We start from the raw sequence: 16,488 nt of genomic DNA on the forward strand, positions 1-16,488 counted from the left end.
AACATTACGTGTGTATACAATGTAAATTATACAATAAAACGTTAAGCAGGTTTGTATAATAGTTTAGAGTTGATTATATCAGTTAAGTGTAATCTATCCTCCGTCTTTACAGATTGTCCTACCGCAGAAAAGTCACAGCCAATGTTGTAGGTTTAATATAATGTATAATTCTTCCCTCTATATCCATTGATCTATCCATCAGGCTGATGGCGAGGTGAGACTGACTAGAGAGACATTGCTTGTTGCCATCTACATGTGGAAGTAAAAGCCATGATTTGGAGGGTCTTCCAGACAGAGGAAGGTTGCCGAGGAACTTCCCCTCTAGAAATATTGAATCGTGATCACCAAATATAGGGTTGCCATGTGTCTGGACATAACCAGGATTTCAAAGGCGGAATTGACATCCAGGGGGAATTTCCTATGGTGCGTTGTCCTGGATCTTAGGCAAGCCAATTGAAAAATCACAGGTTTTTTGGTGTTTTGTATTTAAAAAAGCTAAACAACTTTGGTGTGTCCCGGTCTTTATTTTTTATTTTATTTTTTTGAAATATGGCAACCCTAACCAAATAGGAGAAGAAGTAGAAAAGAACAGAGGAATGGAAGCCCAAAACAAGGAGGGAGCCAAGAAGGACAGAGTGGCTAGCTGTATCACAGATCAAGAACAAAATAGATACCTGTAGATCGGATAACAAGAATGCAGTCTATGATCTCAGTGAGAGCAACTTCAGTGGAATTTGAAGGGTGGAAACCAGATTGTAAATCAGAATGACTTTGAAAGCCAGAGTTTGGTTGGTACATCAAGTATGTAGGTCAAGGCACCCTGAGTATAAAAATGAGATGTTTTCACATTTAACAATCAAAACTCAGGACACGAAGTTTACCTGATCGTAGAGAGCAACACCCCAGCATAGAACATGCAAAGCCATCCATGGGATGAAATCTTGGGCTGTGAGAGTTCCATTGCTTATCACTGACACACTTGAATTAGCTTTGGAAGGCTCTAGGTTTCTAAGAGTAGCCATAACATGCTTCCATGCTCATTTACCAGTGGAATGAAGAAATACACTAATGCAGAAATAAACAGAGGGTATTTTACGCAGGTGGCGCTGTGGGTAAAAGCCTCAGCGCCTAGGGCTTGCCGATCGAAAGGTTGGCGGTTCGAATCCCTGCGGCGGGGTGCGCTCCCGTCGTTCGGTCCCAGCGCCTGCCAACCTAGCAGTTCGAAAGCACCCCCGGGTGCAAGTAGATAAATAGGGACCGCTTACAAGCGGGAAGGTAAACGGCGTTTCCGTGTGCGGCTCTGGTTTGCCAGAGCAGCGATGTCACGCTGGCCACGTGACCCGGAAGTGTCTTCGGACAGCGCTGGCCCCCGGCCTCTTGAGTGAGATGGGCGCACAACCCTAGAGTCTGGCAAGACTGGCCCGTACGGGCAGGGGTACCTTTACCTTTACCTTTTATTTTAGCAAAGGTGTACAAGTTTGAAGGAGCAACATTACTGCAATGAGATTGCTGAAGGGTGCATCCGTTTGATAACATGGAACACCGCTGCTGAAAAGAACTGTGCTTGATGTCAGTATTGTACCAGACCAAGGTCTTGCTTTTAACATAGAAAGCCCTCAACAACTTGGGATCAAATTATCTTTGGAATCACTTTACCTTGTGCACCCTGCTTGGACACTATGTTCCTCAGGAGAAACACTCTTAGCAGTGCTGCATGCTTCTGAGGCTCACCCTGTTGTTGTTTAGTCGTTTAGTCGTGTCCTACTCTTCGTGACCCCCTGGACCAGAGCACGCCAGGCACTCCTGTCTTCCACTGCCTCCAGCAGTTTGGTCAAACTCATGCTGGTAGCTTCGAGAACACTATCCAACCATCTCGTCCTCTGTCGTCCCCTTCTCCTTGTGCCCTCCATCTTTCCCAACATCAGGGTCTTTTCCAGGGAGTCTTCTCTTCTCATGAGGTGGCCAAAGTATTGGAGTCTCACCTTTAGGATCTGTCCTTCTAGTGAGCACTCAGGGCTGGTTTCCTTAAGAATGGAGAGGTTTGATCTTCTTGCAGTCCATGGGACTCTCAAGAGTCTCCTCCAGCACCATAATTCAAAAGCATCAATTCTTCGACGATCAGCTTTCTTTATGGTCCAGCTCTCGCTTCCATACATCACTACTGGGAAAACCATAGCTTTAACTATACAGACCTTTGTTGACACAGTGATGTCTCTGCTTTTTAGGATGCTGTCTAGGCTCACCTTATGTCTACAAAAACCAAGGCTTTATGGTTGTGGCACCTGCTCTTTGAAATGTACCCCCAGTAAAAATCAGGCAGGTGCCTATGGTATCAACGTTTACCTGCCTGCTCAAAACATATTAGTTCCCCCAGGGTTTTCCTGAGGACTGATTCAGCCGACTTAGCAATCCGATTCACTGATTTGTTAGTTGTCATGTGTTCTTCATCATGCGATGTTATTGATAATTTTATGTCGATCACCAACTTGATGTCTATGACACCCTGTATGGATATTGTTATTGTTATTATGGAACATGACAGCAGTTGGGCTGAGAGTTGGAAAGTCTTAGAAAAACTGCTATAAAAAGAGAAGGGAGCCCAAGCACTTTCCAGGTACAAAGAGCGAAGAACAGGCATAGGCGAACTCAGCCCTCCAGATGTTTTGGGACTACAATTCCCATCATCCCTGACCACTGGTCCTGTTAGCTAGGGATCATGGGAGTTGTAGTCCCAAAACATCTGGAGGGCCGAGTTTGCCTATGCCTGGCAAAGAACAAAAAGCCATGAGCTCAGTTTGTACTGTTAGGCATATAATAGACTGTCTATTGATCAGTCATCTGCCTTTTGATCACTTTTTTACATTTCAGTAACTTTGCTTACCACTATTAAAACCTGAGTATGAGTGTTTTTTGAAGTACCTTGCAGGTTAACACACAACAGCTCCCTCTTCTTGTTAGGAGAAATGTCTGCCTTGAATATTTCTCTCTCTCCCCACTCTACCCCAGTTCCTATTACAATAATACATCATAGCAAATATGGCTTCAGTTATGAGAAGTGTGTCTATTCATCGGTTCATTCAAAAGTGAAGTAGTGGAGCTAAGAGGTTTTAAAAATTGACCTTTAGCTTAATCAAGAAAACTGTGAATAAAGCCTAGCATTTTATATACAGAGGGTGGAAAGTTTGTATGTGATTGGTTGAAAGTGAGGGAACAGTTCCTAAGCTTTTTTACAGTGGCGTAGCATGGGGGGTGCAGGGGGGGCCGGCCGCACCGGGCGCAACATCTGGGGGTTAGGGTTAGGGGGTGCAAATCCATGGGTTAGGGGGCGCAAATCCACGGGTTAGGGGGCGCAAATTACTTGCCTTGCCCCAGGTGCTGACAACCCACGCTACGCCACTGCTTTTTTATTATAATGATAGTAATAATCCCCAATTAGATCTGAACCCTGTGGTATGTGGTGCTTTCTTAAAAAGGAAATGAACCAGAATGGGCCTACGAAAGCACCCACTCATTCTGAAGCGTTTTTCAAAGTCTCATCCTAGCTTGTTTAGAAACTCAGCCCACAATTATGTAGCAAGAAGATGGCCTCAGCGTAAAACCGCAGTTCCATAAACTGCATTTAAACTACTAGGCATTTGAGCATAAACAAAGGAAGCTGTATGACCGTGGCAAATGGAGATGGACTGATGCAATTTGGGTGAACAGACTCAAACCAATGCAATCACTCACATGAGGCAACCTCAAACCATACGCACGATGACAAAACTGTTTGCTATAAACACGTTTTATGTACGCTCTTCCCTGCACCTGAATTATCGTAACATACCTTCACGAGGCAACATTCAGACCGTAATTTATTTGTGCAGGAAATTAATCACTGAGAGACTTTCTGCACAAGAAGTCAAATAAACAAGAAACCACGTTAGCCATTGCAAAGTAACGTTTCAGCAACACTGTTGTGATCTCCTATCTACATGTAATGAATGTAAGAGGGTTGTGTGTGTGCAAGAACAACATTGCAGCTGTTGACATAAGTTGTCTTTAGCACATGAGCACCAGCAAAGAATGCAATGTTGTGGCACATTTGTGCACCTTTAAACAACAACAACAGCAACCCACTAGGTATGTGCTTTCTGATATATGACTAAGAAGTTTAGCATTTTACTAAAGGTGAAATCTGCAGCACAAACCTATCCCAAGTAGAAAAGAAGACCTTTGTCGGAACAGTCCACTGTCTAATGTTAGAACTAGCAGGAATCAGTCAGCAGATTGTGGTTGATCTGGAGTCAGATACCCCCTCAGAGCTCCTGGGTCCTCGGCCAGTGCCCCACTTGATCCATGGCTGGTGTCGCTCCCAAAATTGCTGACAAATGTTCATGGGGACTTTTTTTTTAATCGCAAACTGATGCAGAAATATGACAAACTGAGAAAGTGAAAAAAGCTTGAATTAAGACATTCATACATCTGTACTTTTAGATTTTTGAATTTATTTAAATGTAATCACACAGAAAACAGACACGAAATATTGAAGCAGACTTGTTATAATTACTGTTAGATCAAAAGTCTCGAATGTATTACGGATGTCTCTGGTTCATTCCCACTTTTGAGTAAACATGGAGGAGCTTGTGCTGTTATTAACTTAGCCAAACAGTTTATATGTCACAAGTTAGTCGCCTCTCTCGCCACAACCCAGGATTGTAAAGCTGAAAGGCGGTTGTACCATAAGGTTTGGTACAAATGTAATGCCATACAAAGGAAACAAAACATTATTCAGAGACCATGCAATTTAGTAGATGTCATCAGTACAGCGAAGTTCTTTCGGTCATCATGGTGTACTATTCCCCCAAATACCTCCAAATCAGTCGCATAGAAAGGGGGGACTGTGCGGGCGGTTCACCCCAGGTGTCATCTCTGAGGGGGGTGACAAAAAGGCACACCAGGGGGGCTCACTCCGCCACCCCCCGAGTGCACGGCATGGCGGCCGCTCCAGGTGCCCATGCAACTAACTCTGCCACTGCTCCAGATCTTTTATTTTGGCTAGGGATGCTGACCTCATCCATTGACATGCAAGGATATCAGACACAACATTTGCTCTCTTCCTTGCTCCCCACCCCACATTGATAGCAGCACTATCGTCATAAAATAAAGGGACAGGGAGACTTCATTACCTTTGAAAGGTGGTTGAAGAAATAAGCACTAAGCCAGGGGTCCTCAAACTACGGTCCACAGGCCAGCTCTGGCCCACCAGGGTCCTGAACCAACTGGTTTCCTCTATGCCAACCCTTCCACTCCACCTTTCCCCTCAGGCCGGCTCCGTGCCCGCTGGAACAGCGCCTCGCTGGCCGGTTGCCTCCTTAATATCCGTGCAGGTCCCATGTGGCGGCCTTGGCAACCTTAAAAGTTAGGGAAACACCAAAAACACAGGCAACATATGCAAACAGAATTAGCAAGAAGAGAAGTCTGAATCACAACAGTTCATTGTACAAGGGAATCTCCATGTAAATAGTGGTGGGTTAATCCTTAAAATAAAGCTCTCCACCCAAACTTCCCCAAGTTTGAAAATAAACTTCCATGCAGAGAAAGTCATATGCATGAGGATCAACAACATCAAAAATAACCCAGAAGAAATGTAGTATAAAGGTGAGGTATAGGTAACTTATATTATTACTGATATCGCCTGTTGTGTGCCTGTTCTGGCTATTATTTTGAAACAAGGTGTTTTTTTAAAAAAAACACAACATGAGAAAGAGCATGTTTCTGGCACCTCTTTATCAGCATACAGAAATAGACAGTGAACAAAGGAAACATGTTAAAATGCATTGTTAGCAGTTATACATGTGACTCACAGCACCTACATCAAACTAGAAACAGAGTACCAAGTTTTAACCTCCTTAATAATAATAATAATTTATTATTTCTACCCCGCCCATCGGGCTGGGTTTCAGTGGCGTAGCGTGGGTTGTCAGCACCCGGGGCAAGGCAAGTAATTTGTGCCCCCTAACCCGTGGATTTGCGCCCCCTAACCCGTGGATTTGCGCCCCCTAACCCTAACCCCCAGGTGTTGCGCCCGGTGCAGCCGGCCCCCCCTGCACCCCCCACGCTACGCCACTGCTGGGTTTCCCCAACTACTCTGGGAGGCTTCCAACAAAAGATTAAAAATGCATTAAAACATCAGTCATTAAATCATTCCCTAAACAGGGCTCCTTGCCTTGCCTTATCATTTGCTTAAATCTGAAACTTGCCCACGTAAGGTTTTCTATTGCATGCTGTTTTTTTATCGTCATGTTTTCACATAATTTAAATTTAGTTATTTGAATGATAGTAGATCCCTTTGCCACAGCAGTGGCAGAAATTTAGGTGCAGAAATTATGTCCTACATAATTCATTCTCACTAATTTCTATGCATCTCTCCCCTCTGAGTCATATCTGAATCTCAGGAACCATGCGCTCAAAATTGCAACCATCTTTGGCAGCACCTATGTCTGTGAACAGACTTTTCCCCGAATGAAGCATCTGAAATCTCCAACCAGATCCCAACTAACTGATGAACACTTGCATCACTTGCTACGACTAGCAGTGACAAATATGGAACCGGATATTGACCATCTCATTAGCCAAAAGCAGGCCCATACTTCCCATTGAAATACTTATAAGTTTATGTTGATTAAAATCGTTCTTCATTTTAAATATTGTATTGTTTTTCCTGTTTTTGTGTGCACCACTAATAAAATATGTGCAGTGTGCCTAGGAATTCGTTCATATTTTTTCCAAACTATAGTCCAGTCCCCAGATTCATACTTGGAGACATCCACCCACCCCTCATCTCCATGTGGATATTTGTGAAAACCTATTAAATCCATGTGGGTGGCGCTGTGGGTTAAACCACAGAGCCTAGGGCTTGCCGATCAGAAGGTCGGTTGTTCGAATCCCCACGATGGGGTGAGCTTCCATTGCTGGGTCCCTGCTCCTGCCAACCTAGCAGTTTCAAAGCACATCAAAGTTCAAGTAGATAAATAGGTACTGCTCTGGCGGGAAGGTAAGCAGCATTTCCGTGTAGATACACAAGGTGTTACACAAAGAATGTGTCCCATTTGTTTCCAGGCCCGAGCAATTGGGAGATGTGCTTCTGCTACTCTAGAGCAGTGTTTCCCAACCTTTTTTGGGCAAAGGCACACTTGTTTGATGAAAAAAATCTTGAGGCACACCACCATTACAGCCCCGTGACGTCAGCGTGCAGCGTCACGCCGGGAGGGACACACGAAAGTGTAAGTTTCAATTTTTCCCCCTCCCCCTTGCCGGGGAACCTCCAAGCTTTGGGGGTGGGGGGGAGGAGGCAGCAAAGCGAGGCAAGAAGGAGAGCGCGGCTTGGCTGGGTGAGCTTTGGCAGGGGCAGGGAATGAGAGCCGCGAGGCGGGCGCTGCGGACGGAGGCGCTGCCCGCCGAGCTCGCAGGCAGCCAGGCAGGCAGACGGCAAGAGCCCCGCGCTGGGCGGCCTCTCCTCGCTGCCGCCGCCCCGCCTCTCGCCGCCCGACTCGCCCGCCTCCCTCCAGGCAACATCTCGCGGCACACCAGGCAACATCTCGCGGCACACTAGTGTGCCGCGGAACAGTGGTTGGGAAACACTGCTCTAGAGGTAGCGAGGAGAGAGGTTTTTTTATTCAGGCCAACTTACCAAATTTGCACTTTTTGAAGCAATATATGAACTGGAACACAACCATCCTCTGAAATTCACATTTTTCCAAATTGTGCAATGCAGATCTCCAGCCACGTATAGCAAGAAATATGCATGTACTAGAGTAAAGCGTGCACAAAAATGCATATAAGTAGTGAAATTGACAAGCTACAATTAATTTTATTAAGGGAAATTGCTTGCAAAAAGTGCATTAGTCAAAACTGATTACAAAAATAAGTATGCTAGAAGAAATCCACACTAAAATGCTGATGGATTTGTATGAAGTATATGCGTGCGTGCATGCTTGCGTGCATGTGTGTCAAACTGTTCCAGAAATATGAAGAACAAAGTTTAAGATTGAAAAGATTGGAAACCTGGACAGCCAAAATTGACATATTTGCACATCCCTTGCTAGAGGTCTCTCACTATCCATGACTGTTAAGAGTTTGTTTCTATTCCATTTTCCAGCCAGAGGCCCTTGAAAGCTACATACACGTACCTGCCTTTAAAAAAAGAAGCAAAACTGAATCCATCCAGTTGTACACAAGAACCAGGTCTGACACAAGTAAAGCCTGGAGCGGCTGTACCTTGGGTATTACTTTTGTTAGTGGTTGCTATTTTGTTATGGGAACGCTGAAGCAGTCTGCAACATTTCTGTGTTTAACTACAAGCTTTTTATTGATTGTAAAACTCTTTGGAAGACCTAGGGCAACCTCCCCCCCCCCAAAAAAAAAACCACAACCCAACCAAAATCCTGGTGCAATTCAAAACAAAACACACCATGTAGGTTTCACCTAACCAGCCCTGCCGGCAGAAGCCTTGAACAAGGGCTTGGGCAAGGGGGCTTTCCCCCACCTCTCCCCCCGTCCCCCGGCTCTCCTGAAATGGCTGGAATGGATTGAGTAGGTAGAGCCTTGAGGGTGCTGCAGTTATGATGAAGAATGTAAGGCGAAAGGTGGGAGGGCACCGAATTTTGGCATTGCACAGAGCACCACTGAAATCTGAGACCCCAAGGTCCACCACAGAGAAGGGGAATCATCCCAGGAATGCTTGCACAGAGAGAAGAGTGCAATGACAAATTCCACTCCTCACATTTCACCTTGCCTTTTGAGTGAAACTCATTCCTGGATCCTCAAGGTAATGTTGCCTCAACTGGCTGCTATCTGGAATAAAAAACGAATCATTTCCTTTATTTGAGAAAGCATTAGAGGCTTATGGTGTTTTGATGCTATTGGCTGTATTTACAAATATAAAGCGGGGACAAACAGGTATAGATCTACTACTACCTTCCATCAGATCTCTAGATTAGGAATGGGGAACCGGTGGCCCTCTATATGTTGAAATGAGCGATCACTCAATTATTATTATTATTTTTTGCAGGAAAATGATACAACAATGCATCCAGCAATTGTTAATCCCATTCATCCATAACTGTGCATCTAAAATGGGCTGATATGCGATTGAATCCCAGTCCCATAATAATGTCAGTGTGGAAGTGCCCTTTGTTTTCCTGGAAAAGAGCTTTCAGGGAGTCAGAGAGTTCAGATGAGAGCAGAGGATGTGCACTTTGTGAACCCTAGTCCAACATGGTAAGTATTCCAATACTAGGGAGAAAAGAAGGAAGTTTCCTTCTTCTTAGAAAGAAATGGCCTCCTATCGCATGCCCGAAAAAGGAAAAGAGATTGTTTACTTGACCCAACATGATTCTGTGAAAGTTTTGGATATGTCATCAAGAAATGCAAAGATCTGCATCCTTGTTGACCTTCCTAAAGGGAAATAATCTAAAAAAGAAGCAGAGGGAATTTGTTACTTCCTCTCTTAGTTGTTTCTAAATGTGGTATGAAATGCCCCCTCTGCATGAGAACTGCTTGTTCTGAAGTACTGCTTGCGACATTCTTTAGAAACCATAACCAAACTCAAAACATTTCCAGAGTTTTTGACTCTTAGCTGACAAAGAGCCCGAAATTAACAGGTCCGTGGCAAAGTACTGTTACATTGCAACAAGAATAAGACGAGCAATGATGTCTACAAAGGAGTTCAAACTGTAAACATCGAAAGAACGATAATAAACAGTAGCGACTCCTGAATTGAATTTTAAAAACTTAAAACTCGAAACCTGGTCATAAATATAAGCACCAATTCTGAGAATTGGCCATATTTTTACTGCTACTTGTAGCACAATACTATTCTTAATGTCATATTTTATAAATTGCTTCCTGGTCACTGACTGTATTAAAAATATTTGATTTGATTTTGACTTGGAGCAACAAGTGGGCATGTCCTGTATAAGCCAGCAGAGTTGACTTAGGCATTTTATTATTTATTCTTACATTAATACCCCACCTTTCCTTCATGGAGCTCTTAGAAGGATGAGGAAAGCCACACTCAACTTGTCCAACTTTTAAATGCACATCCTCCCTCAGGGCGGCTGTGGAGAAATTAGATATAAAACCTGTTTATATTTGTGCCTGAAGGGATAAAATGTTCTGCGACTTCTGTTACAGAGTCCGAGGCCTTGTTCTGTTATGGTGTTGTAAGCCTTTGTCGCAGTAGTTCTTGCTGAAAGTTGGTGGGAATAAAGGGCTTGATGAGGAAAGTGTGAGGAATAAAACGGGGGGGGGGGGACTGAGGCCTATATATATTAACGGCCCATGTGTTATTCAGAATGCCCAGTGTTTTATCTGTGTTATGTATTTTTGTGTTTTTACATTGTAAAACTGCCCTGTGATCCTCGGATGAAGGGCAGTATAGACATTTATTAAGGAATAATAATACTCGTCTGGGGAAGGTCAGAGAAAGGAGTTGGTGGCTGAGGTAGCCTGAGAGTCTTACCAGAGGAAGTTTATACAAATGGGCTAAAATGTCCAAGAAGTAGAGTTTTGGGGTACAGAGGCAGATTATCCCCAATAAGTGGACTGGGTTGGGGAGTTATTGCCTGAGGTGGAGTTTCAGGAAAATTGGCCTGAGGTAAAAGCCACTTGAAGAGTTGGAGATCTGGTGTTAGGAACATGGTCTCTTGAGTTTTCAGAAACTGTCAATAAGTACCCAATATAAGTACCAGCAGGGCTATTTTTCTAGAAAAAGAGGTGCTGGAGCTCCAGTGAGCTCTGGCTGGGGGAAAAAGCCCCGAGTATCAGTATTCTCTTATAGCATCCCTTTAATAAACCAATAATATTAGTTTATAATTCATCCTGTCTCAAGTGCTGGTGTCCATCTCTGTGCTAGGAGGCTTTTTCAAAGCACTTTGAGTGAATTGCTGGCACTGGGAAGTTAAGGAAGCAAAGATACCTAAAGTTGGGTATTATTATTATTATTATTATTATTATTATTATTATTATTATTATTATTAGACTTTATATACCGCCCCATACTCAGAGGTCTCATGGCGGTTCACAAGTGAGGCTGAGGGGTCTGGTAACCTTGACAGCAGTTTCTGTCTCAAAACTCGGCATAAATTCTAGTTGCCGTGGGTCCCTGTTCAGTCTGACATATAGGTCTTTAGCCCGGCATCTATGAGGAGAAGCATAAAAGCAAATGTTAAGATCTTCAGCTTAACAGGTAAATTCTTCAGCAGCTGCTGAAAAAGCAAGATCCCCACACCAAAGGCATTTATTTAAGAAGACTAAGTTTCATAAGCAGTCACATAAGCAGAAACGTATTTCTGTGGATTAGAGCAGGAAGCAGATAACAGTCATAGGAGAGGAAATGCAGGCATAAATAATCAGTTCCCAACTTCCCACAGTGGGGAAAAGATAATAGCCGGGAAGTTCAAGGCTGTATTTCAGGATTAGTGCTTCTTTTTCCAATGTGTTAGTTTGTAACACAGTAAAAAGAACTCGGAGTCTTGAAGGAACGCATTGTGCTAATCTAGACATGAAATGTTTTAAACATTAATTGGCTCAGCTAAAGTATCTGCTTACAAGAGACAAAGAATAGCAAAGACTGGAAACTTTTGTAGATGTTACAGTGATTTTCAGGATACAAAGGCACACCAGGCTGAAGACTCACCAACAAGCAACATGGGACCAAATCAGTGTTATGAATTGCATGTGCCCATTGTTCTTGTCCTCCTTTTCTCTTGAGGATGACCAGAAGCAAAACATTGGTTGCAGAAACGTTGAACAAAGAAAATAAAATAAAACCTGTCTCTTTACCATTAGAATCTCCCCAAATAGAAATGTCACCGTATTTCACATTAAAACTGCAATTCTCGAGATGTTTACTCAGGGTATATCTCACTGATTTCAACTAGACCTTTCTCCAAATAAGTCATGCTTAGGATTGCAACCAAAAGGCAAAATCTAAGGCTGTGAGCCTAACCCCACTTTCCTGAGAGTAAGCCCCACTGAATTCAGTAAGAGTTACTTCCGAGCAGACACGGTTAGGATCACTCTGGAAATCTTCTAAAATGCACCTTTTTTAAAAAAATCACTTACCTCCCCCCCCCCATGTTGTTTTGTACGTAATTTGTATGAGAACATTCTGCCATTGAGATGCCCCTAAGTAATAAAAAGCTTGTCAAATTTCAGGATAGGTATGGGATATTGTGTTAGATGCAGGACAGCTTTAAAGTTGATGAGGGGGAATCTAAAAAGGGGTTCCCCGTGGTTTGGGGAGAGATTTGTATAAAAGCAGCATATATGGTACAGTTCCCCCTAAACAGGGAACCTGAACGTTTCAAAATGTATTGATGCAGGGTTTATGATGACTAAAGAACAGTTCACTGGGGAGGGGTTGTTGTGCTCATTTGACAAGAGGCAGTTCCTCCTTCCTTGTGACAGGAAGACTAGCACTGTGATTGGAAGTGAAAAACAGAACCCTGGAAAAGTTACTGCCTGGTTTACCACTAGATATGTCAGCCGAAAAGCTCCACCCTCCTCCACTCCTTCTCCTCTGTCCTTACATGGAGTGCTTAGGGCAGTGGTGTCAAACATTTTTCAAAGAGGGCCAGATTTGATGCAGTGGCGTAGCGTGGGGGATGCAGGGGGGGCCGGCCACACCGGGCGCAACATCTGGGGGGGGGGCGCGCTCGCACTCGCAGCTCTCTGCCCCTACCTGGCTCACTCAGGGTTAGGGGGCGCAAATTACTTGCCTTGCCCCGGGTGCTGACAACCCACGCTACGCCACTGATTTGATGAGGGCTGACCAAAGTTGTTGAGCTTTTTTTAGGATTTTGCCCCAAAGTTGTTGAGCTGTTTCTGGGTTTAACTTACATTTACACTTAGGTGTTGAGGAGACAGAAGGGAACAATGACTGTGGTCAAACTTCAAAGAAACAAACTCTCCATTGTTATTAGTATCTCCTTTCCTGGGCTGCTTCAACTCCTGAGACTCTGCAGCAGCCTTTGTCAATCTGTTGCCCCAGATGATGGAGACTACAACATGCAGCAGCAGCAACAGATAGCATGAGAGCTGGGGCATGATTTGATGAAGTGAACATGCACAGGGCCCGACCATTTTGCCTGACGTTCTTAGAATCATTAAAATTAAATGCAAATTTTATGCAACAATTTTATGCAAATGAATCCAGAAAGCTGAAATATATGTCAGGAACATTGTAAAGTACCGTACATTACGCAGTAATAAAGGTTGTCTGTCAACTTTTAAGTTCACAACATATGAACAGGAACATAACACCAAGTATACTTGTTGTGTCCAAATATATTTATACCTGATTTAGACCAACTGACATTAACTGAGATTTTACAATGTATTCATCTCAATTGGAAAAAAAAGCATGCCTGCACTAATGCGAAGGGTGAAACTGAAAGATTCTGGACTGCAGCTGAGGGATCGCTGCCCCCTCCTGCATACACGCAAGTAGGAGTGGGATGGGGCTGCTCTGATGGGATTCCTTTCCCCTCCTGCTTGCACACAAGTAGGAGTTGAGATCGGGGCTGCTCTGATAGGCAGTGCAAAGCCTCCCCTCCCAGCTGAGGGATCCCTGCCCCTCCTGCTCAATCTCTCCTCTGTCTTTCCCTTAAATAGTATGCTCTGCTTTTAAAATTTTCAAATGTTTGTTCCCATCCTTTTTTGTTTTGCAAATGTACACAGTTTAAACAGAAACAGGGTGCCCCATCAATAAAGTTAAGGCAGCTTCTAATAGCACAAAATGCAAGGAGCGTGCTTCTTCAAGGCTTTATGATTGCTCAGCAGAGCTTAGCAAGGAACCAGAGTCACCAAAGCAGCACATATAATCAGCAGACACCGCAATGAGTCAACTCAACTGATCTCCAGTGATTCATAACTGACCTAGTTTTTCTCCTCCTCTTTGGGTGTGCAGCTATGCCCTCTGTGCACTAGCTGACTCTCTGAGGCACACTGGAGATTCATCCTTGGGGGTAGGGTGTGAAGGGTGCTACTTTCACTGCACCTTCCCATTGTTGCTTCTTCCCAGGGCAGAAAATGAGCTTTGCTGATGGCTGTCTGGCAAGGGGCTTTGGCAAGTATCCCATTCATCACTGGGAATCATCCATAGCCAACTGTTACAAGCTTTGCATCCTTTCTCGGGTCATTTTGTACCCCTTTGCAAAGCCACTGAGGACTGCATTATCTTTTGCAATGTCTCGGCATAGTAATGATTCTTGGGAATGAGATCAGTTCTCACAAAGCTTGCTTTTCCTGTCTGTTTGCTTTAGCAAATCTCAACATAAATGCATGAGTTTGGGATTTCAAATGGGGGTAGCATTCCAAAGCATCCTCCTAAAATTGCTTCAGGTGTATTATACTTGTTTTATACTATGTGTGCTTGTAAGCGCACAAGCTCAGGGCAGCTGAACAGCCGAGTGTCATGCTTGTTGAGGACATCCCAATTGCCAGAGAGACAGGTGCAATATAAACTTGGATAGCAGCATCTATGCAATATTCTTTGCTGGAAGAAGGGTGACCCTTCTTCTGAAAAGTTTGGCATCTCAACAAGAGGCTTTCACAGATTTGAGACTCCTAGAGAAACTGAATGAATGTTAGTGTTTTTGAAGGATCGTTTCCATTTCCTAGAGAGTTGTTTTCATGGCCAAGTTTTGAATAGGGGAGCTTAAGTCTCTGAATACTCAGCCTTTGCACTTCTTGCCATGTATGCATAAATGCTGTTTTAAGCTGTGGGCTAAGCTGTGCTTCTTGTTTACATTTGTGGAAAATCTGTAGCGAGGCAAGATTAAAATCAGTTCAATATGAAGAATAATGTAGCTAAATCTGTTGGATTCCCAGCGGCAGTGCTAGTGGGAAACCGCCCTTGCCAGAAGGGAGTGGTTGGAAATGATTTATGACTGACTTGTGCCAAAAGTGTGCAGTTCTGAACCAAGAAAACTCCCAGTTGCAACCTGCAAAAATAGTAAGAGGAGCAGGCTGGAGAAGAGAAGGGAAGCTACAGAACTGGAAAAACAAGGGGAATGCAGATGTTGAAACATGCCCATTCACACCCTAACCACTCACAGCTAGACCTCCAAATTGTCAGACTATGAAAATAATCCAAAATCCAGTGAGTCATAGAAATCAGAGCCAGATGGTCCAGATGTCATAATAACTCACTCTAAAAGGTAGAGCCATGGGAAGCAATCAGTGGAAGGCAAACTTGCTCTGAAAGATGCTACAAAAAAATGCAGCAACATCCTGTGGAGGGAAACAGTGGCAGAGAAATTCCAAATTCCATACTAGGACAGTATGTTTATTAGCCCCAACTAAAAATATTGCCAGATGGTGAACAAGCTTTTGAGTTCTCAAGTGGTCTTGCAACCCATGACAGTTTGAAGTCTGGGGCAAAATACAGTAAGATGCTTCCCCCCGCCACCCATTTGAAGCAGATTGGTGCTTGAGTATTCAGGACTGGTGATCCTCAAACACCTCACCTTTGCTCTCTGCTCCCCATGTATCCACTGCTTGAAGAAGCTGCCTCCTTCTGTATAATGGTAGGATTAGTCCTGCATTAAAAGGTAAAGGGACCCCTGACCATTAGGTCCAGTCGTGACCGACTCTGGGGATGCGGCGCTCATCTCGCTTTATTGGCCAAGGGAGCCGGCATACAGCTTCCGGGTCATGTGGCCAGCATGACTAAGCCACTTCTGGTGAACCAGAGCAGCACACAGAAACGCTGTTTACCTTCCCGCTGGAGTGGTACCTATTTATCTACTTGCACTTTGACGTGCTTTCAAACTGCTAGGTTGGCAGGAGCAGGGACAGAGCAACGGGAGCTCACCCCGTCACGGGGATTCGAACTGCCAACCTTCTGATCGGCAAGTCCTAGGCTCTGTGGTTTAACCCACAGCGCCACCTGCGTCCCAGTCCTGCATTAGACAAGATATTAAGGGGTGTTCCTAGTTGTGCAGTTGCTCCCCTAGGCACTTTGGTATGCAAAGCAGGAAGTGTTTTGCAGATATAAGTGGAATAGGTCCTCAAGGTGCAAGACAGATTGTGTGTGTGTGTGTGTGTGTGTGTGTGTGTGTGTGTGTGTAGGGTTTATTAGGAGAAAAGGGGAAATGGGATGCTCCCCCATTTTTTAATATATACAGCTAGCGGGGAGTGCTTGACACTGCCCAGGATTTTTTTCAGACCAAAAAATACTGCGTTATTTTAATGGATCATGTAATCTGTGAGTTTATACTCATCATGCCAAAGACTGGGTGAAGTCATGCCAAAGTCATGTTTCGGTCTGCCATCTTGATTTATCTTGACCTGGAAGTGGCATCACCGTGAGAAGTCATTAGTGGCAGAGAATCCATCAGATGCACTATGCTAAAGGTTGGTGCTGGCCCTGACTTTATCAGCTGGGTGAATCTGTTCAATTTCAGTTTCTCTGTTTGTCCATTTTCCAAATCCAGTTCT

General features: G+C 44.1%; 1 long non-coding RNA gene across 1 annotated transcript in view; it reads left to right on the forward strand.

Moving 5' to 3' along the window:
- LOC308585834 overlaps positions 1-16,488 on the forward strand; it is a 52,589-nt gene that overhangs the window by 15,205 nt on the left and 20,896 nt on the right. The window contains exon 2 of the long non-coding RNA XR_014007607.1: positions 9,053-9,261. This is a non-coding gene — a long non-coding RNA (uncharacterized lncRNA). The remainder of the gene's footprint in view (positions 1-9,052; positions 9,262-16,488) is intronic.

Source organism: Podarcis bocagei (genome assembly GCF_964188305.1).
Source record: "Podarcis bocagei genome assembly, chromosome: 4".
NCBI classification, from domain to species: domain Eukaryota; kingdom Metazoa; phylum Chordata; class Lepidosauria; order Squamata; family Lacertidae; genus Podarcis; species Podarcis bocagei.